This window comes from Macaca thibetana, chromosome 19 (assembly GCF_024542745.1).
Source record: "Macaca thibetana thibetana isolate TM-01 chromosome 19, ASM2454274v1, whole genome shotgun sequence".
NCBI classification, from domain to species: Eukaryota; Metazoa; Chordata; class Mammalia; order Primates; family Cercopithecidae; genus Macaca; species Macaca thibetana.
Window position 1 is genome coordinate 47,605,872 of NC_065596.1, and position 9,913 is coordinate 47,615,784.

The window sequence follows — 9,913 nt, forward strand, 5'->3', positions numbered from 1 at the left end:
TTCAATTCTTTGGGTATATACCTAGGAATAGATGCTGTTTCACATGAGAATTCTATGATTAGCTTCTTGAGGAACAGCACAACTATTTCTCCTAGTGGCTGCACAGTTTTATAATCTCACCAGCAATGTATGAGGATTCCAAATTCTACATAAGGCTTTCACTTGTTATTTAACATTTGAAAAGAATGGTAGCCATATTTGTAGGTTTAGTGTGGGATCCCATAGTGGCTTTGACTTTGTATTTTCCTAATGACTAATGATGTTGAGTTTCTTTTCATGTCCCTCTTGATGATTTGCATATCTTCTTTGAAGAAATGTCTATTTGCGTCCTTTGCCCATTCATATAAATTGGAAGGTTTGTCTCTTTGTTACTGAGTTGTAGCAGTTCTTTATATATTCTGGGCATGAAACCATTGTCTATGTGATTTACAACTGTTGTGTCTCATTCTGTGTTTGGTTTTTTTATTTTCTTGATAATATCCTTTGATGCACAAAAGGCTTGCATCTTTAGCCCAATTTATCTATTTTTCCTTTTTCTTTCTCATGCATTTGGGTCATACCTGAGAATCCATTGCACATTTGAGATCATTAAGTTTCACCCCTATGTCTTTTTCTAAGATGTTCTTGTGGTTACAGATTTTATAATTAACTCACTCATCCACTTTAAGATAATTGTTTGATATGGTTGGAAGTATAGTTCTCTAAGTTTATTGCTTTGCATGTGGTTATCTAGTTGTTTCTGCACCATTATTTGAGAGGATGATTGTTCCTCCATTAAATTATCTTGACACCCTTATTCAAGAGAAATGAACTATAAGGGTGAGTGTTTATTTCTAGACTCTCAATTCTATCCCTTTGGTCCCTATTTGTATTCTTATGCCAGCAGTTTCTGTTTTTAGTACTTGGAATGTTTTGTGAGATTTCAAATAAGAAAGTTCAAGTTCTGCAATTTATTTTGGCAAAATTCTTTTGGCTCTTTCAGGGGTACTTTTTTAACAGCAAGGAGGCCAATGTTTTGCAATTGGAAAGCTTTTTCTGTCGTATTTCAGAGGGGAAATTTGCAGTCTAGGGATCTTTTCAGGAACTTTATCACAGGTAGGTAATTATCACCACTTCCTTTGCTGAGGTACTGGGTTAAAATGTGTGTTGCCTCCCTTTGAGGAATTGAGAGGCCCTAGAAGCACTTGCCTATGTGGTGAGAGATAGCGAGCTCCTTAATGAGGGGCACAGAAGACATTGCTTTGGGACACAATGTTGTCAGGGGAGCAGTGTGCCTCTCTACTTCTTTTTTTTTTTGTGCAGTTTAGATCTCTACTGGACAAAAGATATTGAAATCGTTGTTCATTCTCTTGGTTCTTGTTTGGCTGACCTGTCAGCTGGAGCTGGAGGACATGCTTGGAAGGGAAGTGACCCCCATGGGAAAGAGCAGGGCTCAGCAGAGTGAAAGCAGCTGGGACCCAGAGAAGCCACTGAGGTCTGACTCTTAAAAGCCAAAGACCAACAGCTGGGTGTCCTCAGGGGCAAATGGATTGCACTGGTACCCATTCAAGCGGACTGGAGAAAGGTAAGAGGCTTTGGATATTCCATTTTCTCTCTCAGCTCTTCAGCAGGAGATTTAGGCCCTGGGCTGGTACTGTCCTGCAGCAGGGGCAGGGTGGACAGAAATGGCTGCATATCAGGCCTAAGTCCATGTCATCCTCTCAGGCATTGCCCCTGAAGATGGAGAATTTTGTTCAGAGTCCCAGCCTGGGCACATGGGAGGAACCACCTTATTAAAATTAATTTAAGAAAACAGTATGCATGCTTTATTCTTCTAGAATAACTATTAATGTCATGTTTTACAATATATCTCTTAAAGGAATGGTGAGAATCATCTACATAATGTATGTTTTACGTGGTCTTTTCTATAATTGCAGCTTTCACATGTTCTTATAGAATCCATTTCCTTTCGAAACACACAGGCAGTATCTCTGTGTTGATTTCTACTGGGAAAACCTTTATGCAGGGTGGAGAGAGTCACATTTCCTAATGAGAGATGGAAAGCATCTGATTACCAGAAAAAGTGTCCAAATTCTGCTGGTATGATCATGGTGCTGCAGGTGGAGGTCAGTTTAAGGAGGATTCAGGCAAAGAATTTTGAAAGTCTTTTTCATTGTTTTTGTTTGTTTGTTTTTGTTTTTTTTTTTTTGTTTTTTACAAAACCATGGGCAGAAGCCACCACCTGGACCCACCACATGTTGGATGGATGAGGGACAGAAATGGAGCTCAGTAAATTGAGAATGAAATTCAGGAGTGGGGAAGAGGTTTGAGAGGTCAACGGGTGTGAGAGGTGAATGGGTGAATGATGAGAATGTTCAAAACATCTTCTTTCTCCATAATAAGAGAGCATTTAGGCCCCTGAGTCAGTCAGTGTCCAGGCCAGGGGGAGCAGGATGTTGTCAGCTCTCCTGGGCAAAAGTGAGACTCCAGCAGTGTCCAGTTACCTCATCCAGTTTGGGATTTATTCCTATTTTAAAAATGATCCAACAGTATGCAATTTTGAAAATATACAAAAATCTCTATGCTACCATTCATAGATAGACAAGATGGCCCTAAGATGGTGAGAGAATCAGAATGGGGTTTGGGTTTACATTGTGTATTTTTTTTCTCCCAATATCTGCAGAATTCCCTAGATCAATTTTTTAATGTAACCCAGTGGGTGTCATTCCCTTTCACAATTACGGACATTTCCAGTTCACGGTTAAAACGCTTGGAAAACCCACACCCTTTCTGCTGTGAGGTACAGGCAGCCATGTGGCATCACCTCTAAACATGCCTTCTGGGACATCAAATTACTGATTAAGTAAAAGTCATTTCAGTAGATATTGAAGACCTCCATTTTACCCCCTCACACTTGTAAATCTTCTACCAAGAGGTGATGGATTTTAGTGGTGATTTGCTTTTATAGATTAGTGTAGATTAATGCTTCTGCCAGGGGGAAATTTTACATTGGGAAAAGCATTTGGCAAAGTCTGGAGACATTGCTGGTTGTCAGAGCTGGGGGAGGGAGTCCTGCTGGCCTTGAGTGGGTAGAGTCCCCAGATAGTGTTGAACATTCTAGAGCTCACAGAGCCCCACCAGCATGACCACTACAAAGTTCAATGCTGAGGAGGAGTGGAGAGCTCTCATGTGCCTTCCCTAGCTTCCCTAGAGCTTTTTACCTTCTCCTTCCTTCAGCCTCTCCCACTTTCTCACCTCAGCTTGCTCCTTGAACCTTAATGCCCTCCACTGGAACTTTCCCATAGTTTAAGACCTGCTGTAATCTCTTGAACACCTTAGCCCCTTTCTGATCCTTAGTAGGGTGTCCTCTAGAGGGGATCCTCACCTTTCCTGGAGCTTCCCAGGATCCAGATGCCCCTGCCCTGTGTGAGCACCAGGGATATGGCCGTGTGCCTGTGTCCCTAAAGGTCCTGTCACTCAGGACTTCAGTGTGACACCAGCTGAGGTGATATTACCCTCCCCTACTTTTCTTGGAACATAAAAATATGTACAAACCTTGGAGAGTAAAATTTCTTAATGCATGTCAAAATTTCAAAAATACATATTTTTGCCTCCCAAACTTTACTGGGAAAAATTTATCACACTACCAGTCATGAAAAATGACACCTAATCAGAGTTATTCACTGTATTGTTTGTTTAACAGCAAAATGTTGGGAACAACCTAGACTTTCACCAGCACGATGCTAATTCAACACATTACCTTATATCTACACAATAGAATATGAAGCAGCTGCATAAAAAGTATAGAATCTGTCAGCTATTCGTATGGAAACACCTCCATGTTCTATTTTAATTATAGCATCCAAACATCACAGAATAAGATGCAGTTTTTGTACTAGATCTCACCTTAGAACATTATTTTTACTGTTGTTTTTTTGTTTTTAATTTAAAGAGCGATTGTCTCACTCTCATACCCAGGCTGAAGTGCAGTGGCGAGATCATAATTGACTGCAATCTCAACCTTGTGAGCTCAAGCGATCCTCCTGCCTGGGCTTCCTGAGTAGCTGGAATCACAGGCACGTGCCCCCATGCCTAGCTAATTTTTTGTGTTTGTTTCTGGAGAGATGGGGTTTCACCCAGGCTGGTGAAATCCCAGGCTTTTCTCAAACTTCTGGGCCCAAGTGATCTGCCCACTTTCCCTCCCAAAATGCTGGAATTACAAGCAAGTGTCACCACACCTGATTCTGCCTTTTCTTTTTTTAATTGGACTGCAGTCTGCTTACGCATCTCTTTCCCCATCAGGTGATTTCTATTTTTCCTCAATTTCTCTACCATATGTCCATGCCAAAATCCACATCTATTTGCTTTTGTTTAGAATTAGATTTTTTTTTTTTAAGAGAAGCCTTAGCAATGGTCTCCTAGCTGATTTTCAGGATTCTAATCTTCACTGTCTAAGCCATATGTTTCCATTTCCAGATATTGATTACAGTCACCTGTAGAGCATTTAAACCCTACCAATGCCTGTACCATCCCTCAAGCCTATCTGATTTGGCTAATGTGTGGTGTAGCCCAGAGATTGGTTGTTTAAAAATGCTTTGAAAGAAAAGGGTCATTTTGCAGTGGAGGAACTTTAACCCAGTGATCAAAGTTAACGTCTCCAGTAGTCAGAGATGACGACATCTTAGGGCATTCTAATATAATAGATGGAGGAGGTGCAGCATCATCCCTGTGGTATTCTTCTACAAACTGTATAACCTGAGTTTAATCGTGAGAAAATATTAGAAAAGTCCAAAATGAGGGTCTGCTATGAAATAAGTAACCAATACTCTTCAAAATTGTGAAGCTCTTAAAGGTAAATCCTAACTTTCCCAGACTAAAGAAGACTGAGGGAACAGTACAATGAAGAGCAATATGTGATACTAGATTGGATCCTGGTCCAGAAAAAGGACATTAGTCAGAACATAGAGGGGATTTGGATAAGGTCTCTACAGGCTTTCATTTTACAGTGTTAATAATCATTTATTGATTTTGATTATTAGGTGCATATCTATAATGTTACTATTTAAGGAAGTTGAATGAAAAGCATATGAGGACTTTGCCTATTTTTGGAACATTTTAGAAAGTCTGAAATTATTTCAAAATTAAACATGAAAAGGAAAGAAAAGAAATATAGATCTTTTAAATATTTCTATTAAGTGTCCAAAGTTGAAGATCATTTCCCAACTTCTCTTGCCTAATATTGGTCACAGTAATCTTCCTGGAAATGCTGTTTGTCATGTTTGTGACCTTTTCAAAGCTTTCCAGTGACTTCTCTTATCTGTGGGATGAAGTTCCCATTACGTAGGCTGCCATTCAGTGTCCTCATAGCATGGCCCTAATCTCCCTTTTATTTTGATCTGTGTTGAAAGACCTGACCAACATTTTACTTTCTTATGGTCAAAATTGTTCTAATTTTTTCTTGCTTGTTTGATGCACTTCCCTGTCTTCTCAACTGTGGGACTTCAGTCAAAGTGGTGGGAAATATTTTTGGAGAAAAAATATAAAGATAGTTATAGGAAATAGTCACAAACCTTGGAACCTGGGGGTTTGCATAGCTTCAAGTAAAAGGTTTGGCTGAAGGTAGCTGAATTATCTTAAAAGCTTAGGGCATAGATACACAAGAATGTAGAGGAGTTTATCTAAATAACTTGTTTACTCAGGCGGTCCTAAAACCAACATTTAATCTTATGCTGGGGGAACTACTCTTGGGGAGGTCGGCAATGTCAATTACCTTCTAGTGGTGTTTACTCAAGACCTTTGTTATTTAATCTGTACTAAATAAATGCGAATTTCACTGGCAGATCCGGGCCGCTGCTGTTAACTCTTTACTGGGCCCTTCTAGGTATCAGTGAGTTACTTGGACACCTAGCCTGCTCTTTCACTGGATATGAGTGTCTGAGTGTATTTGTTCATCCATTGCTGGGTCAGAGTCTGCCGGTTGGACCCAGACAGTTGGTGCCCCATGTGAGGACCTGGCATGTTGGTGCCCAGGTCTGAGGTATACCTGCAAATAATTGCAGCAGAACCTCTGAAAACTAAGAAGACTGTGCGGTTGGTAAGCCAGTAAGTCGATAAGTCAGTAAGTCAGTAGGTCATTGGTGCCAACTTGGGATCTCCAATTTCGAGGGAATTGTTCAGGGTGGGCTTTTATCACTGGACAACAGTTATCAGCACAACAGGAGCAGTATCTAAAAGTATTCAAACAGCTGCTTCAAGCCACTGGAGCCTCGGTTTTGCAGGCTTAATTAAGGGACCTAATGCAAATTGTATCACTTAACCCATGGTTCCCAAAAGAAGGTAAGCTAGACATAGAGCTTCGGGAACAAGTGGAGAGAAATCTTTTTTTGTTTTCTTTTGTTTTTGTTTTGTTTTGAGAGAGACACAAGAAACAGAAAAGGGGGAGATGTGGGAGTTCAGTCAGGGTGGTGGAAATGATTTTAGAGGAAAAATTATAAAGATAGTTATAGGAAATAGTCACAAACCTTCTTGGAAGGCCGGGGAGGTTGCATAGCTTCAGTAAAACATTTGTCTGAAGGCAGCTGAATTCTCTTAAAAGGTATAGATACAAAGGATTGTAGAGGAGTTTACTCAGGTGGTCTTAAGAACAACCTTTGATTATCTGCAGGTGTATGATTGCTCTCTACTCAGAAGGTCGGTAATGTCAATTACGCTCTAGTGGTCATATGTCCTTGAGGACTTGATTTGTGACCAAGTGGGAGCACTCACTCTTGGTCCACCATCAGGGGGAGGAATCATTTTTGAGTCACATTAGGTGACCAGCTTAACATGGCTGAGAACCTGAGGTTTTTCATTTTTTCTTTTGTTTTCCAAATGTGTTAAGCTCCCAGGAGGGCTTGTCATAAGAAATCCCATCCATCTTGGACTTTGGTCATCCCAAGTCTTTTTGCTTGGATAGGGCAGTGGCAACACCAGTCTTTTGCTTTCCTAAGCCTGTTCCTGAGAGTACATATTTTATTGTGTTGGGGTGGGGAAAAGATCATTGGGGTTGGTTTATCACCAAAGAGGCTGTTGGATTGAGTCACTTAGAATAAATACATCACTGGAAATTCTAATTGTCCATGGCCAGAAGAAGGACTCTTTACATTGGGACTTCTAAGTTAAAAAATATTTTAGAACTCTCTTGTTCCAAACGGTTGATCAGAGGATTCAATTTCAAAGAAAGATACCTACCTAATAGTGTTATGGCTAGCCTTAAATTTTCTTTTAACTAAATTACAGAGCAAAAATCTGACCTAAGAGTTAATTTTTTTTGTAAACTCAAACTGCTTGCCTTAGAACCTATGAGAAAATAAGAATAAAATCCACTTTACCTTATCATCGAACAGTTAAAAATTTTATGCTTTTATTGCTGTATCCTGGATTTAATTTCAGATGAAGGAACCAGCCTTGTTTTGATATTTGTGTGATTTTTGAGTTTTTGAGGTGCTCCTTCACCTCTTTGGAGATGCCTCATAGATGCTTGGCTAAGCCGTAATCTTGGTTAAGGCTTATTAGTTTCATTTGGGAACTAATACTTTTGGTTAAAAAAAAAACAAAAAAGAAATCAAAAGCCAGAAATATCAGCTGTTTGTCCTACCTAAAATCTGATAATAAGAAATCTGAGGCCGGGCGCAGTGGCTCATGCCTGTAATCCCAGCACTTGGGGAGGCCGAGGCGGGCAGATCACTAGGTCTGGAGATCGAGACCATCCTGGTTAACACAGTGAAACCCCGTCTCTGTTAAAAATACAAAAAATTAGCCAGACATAGTGGCGCGAGCCTGTAGTCCCAGCTACAGGGGAGACTGAGGCAGGAGAATGGTGTGAATCCGGGAGGAAGAGGTTGCGGTGAGTTGAGATTGCGCCACTACGTTCCAGCCTGGGTGAGAGAGGGAGACTCCATCTAAAAAAAAAAAAAAAAAAAAAAAAAAAAAAAAAATCTGAAAGTGTTGCAGTAAGTAGCTGGTCAGACATGAGCAGGGCAGGAGAGATCCTTCCACCTCCACACACTAGAAACGTCAAGTGTTCATCACCAAGTGATGGTCAAGTCAAGTGGTTGTTAATTCTAAAGTAATATTGGTTGCAGTTAGGTACAGGGAGATACAGGCTCACAATAGATAGAAAAAACCTGAAACAGGTGATCAGCAGCTTCCTGATAAGTTATCAGAAGTTGAGGAAGTGGGCTCAAATATACGCATTAAGAGGCAACATAATAGAGTTTCTGGTATATGACCTTCAGGAACTTTTTTTATTTTTTTTTTTTATTTTTTTTACATTTTCTAAGAATTTTCTAGTAACTATGTTTTTAAATTTTTTATTGTTTTGTTTTATTTTAAATATTTTCTTTCCATAGGATTTTGGGGATTTCGTGTTTAATTACACAAATTCTCTAGTGGTGATTTATGAGATTTTGGTGCACCCATCACCAGAGCAGCAGACACTGAACTGAATTTGTAGTCTTTTATCCCTCACCCCCTTCAAACCTTTTCCCCAAGTCTAATTTATCATTCTTATGCTTTTGCATCCTCATAGCTTAGCTCCCACTTGTGAGTGAGAATATTCAGTGTTTGGTTTTCCATTTCTGAGTTACTTCACTTAGAATAATAGTCTCCAGTTTCTTCCAGGTTGCTGCGATTGCCATTAATTCATTTCTTTTATGGCTGAGTAGTATTCAATCATATATATATACCACAATTTCTTTATCCACTCATTTATAGATTACATTCCCACCAGTGATGTAGATGTGTTCCGTTTACACCGCTTCCACATCAACATCTATTATTTTTATTTATTTATTTTTGAGATGGATGGAGTCTTGCTCTTTCACCCAGGTTGGAGTGCAGTGGCAAGAACTTGGCTCACTGTAACTTCTGCCTCCCACGTTCAAGCCGTTCTTCTGCCTCAGCCTCTGGAGTAGCTGAGATTACAGGGATGTGCCACCTCACCCAGGTAAATTTTTTGTATTTTTAGTAGAGACAGGGTTTCACCATGTTTCAGCATGTTGTACACGCTGGTGTCAAACTCCTGACCTTAAGTGATCCGCCCATCTTGGCCACCTTGGATTACAGGTGTAAGCCACTGTGCCTGTCCAACAACTATTATTTTTTCATTTTTTGATTATGAACATTCTTGCAGGAGTAAGGTGGTATCACATTGTGGTTTTCATTTGCATTTCCCTGATCATTAGTGATATTGAGCATTTTTTCATATGTTTGTTAGCCATTTGTATATCTTCTTTTGAGAATTGTTTATTCACATACTTAGCCCACTTTTTCATGGGATTGTTTGTTTGCTAATTTGTTTGAGTTTCTTGTAGATTCTGGATATTGGTTGTCTTTCAGATGTATAGATTGTGAAGATTTTCTTTCACTCTGTGGATTATGTGTTTAGTCCGCTGACTGTTGCTTTGCTGTGCAGAAGCTCTTTAGTTTAATTTTCACCTATTTATTTTTGCTTTTGTTGCATTTGCTTTTGGGTTCTTGGTCATAAATTTTTGTCTAAGCCAATGTCCAGAAGGATATTTCCAATATCATCTTCTAGAATTTTTATAGTTTCAGGTCTTAGATTTAAGTCCTTGGTTCATCTTGAGTTGATTTTTGTATAAGTTGAGAGATGGGGATCTAGTTTTATTCTCCTACTTTCGGTTTCCCAATTATTTCAGCACCATTTGTTGAATAAGGTGTCCTTTACCCATTTTATGTTTTGGTTTGCTTTGTCAAAGATAAGTTGGCTGTAAGTATTTAGGTTTATTTCTGGGATCTGTATTCTGTTCCATTGGTCTATGTGCCTATTTTTATACCAGTACCACGCTATTTGGTGACTCTGGACTTAGAGAATTGTTTGAAGTCAGGTGATGTGACACCACCAGATTTGTTCTTTTTGCTTAGTCTCACTTTG

General features: G+C 39.5%; 1 long non-coding RNA gene across 2 annotated transcripts in view; it reads left to right on the top strand.

The window, feature by feature from the left end:
* The first annotated feature begins 499 nt into the window (after positions 1-499).
* LOC126941815 (uncharacterized) overlaps positions 500-9,913 on the top strand; it is a 33,477-nt gene continuing 24,063 nt past the window's right edge. Inside the window, exons 1-2 of one of the 2 annotated variants that reach the window (XR_007721438.1) lie at positions 500-1,095; positions 1,377-4,778. This is a non-coding gene — a long non-coding RNA (uncharacterized LOC126941815). The remainder of the gene's footprint in view (positions 1,096-1,376; positions 4,779-9,913) is intronic. The other variant, XR_007721437.1, reaches the window with a different exon arrangement.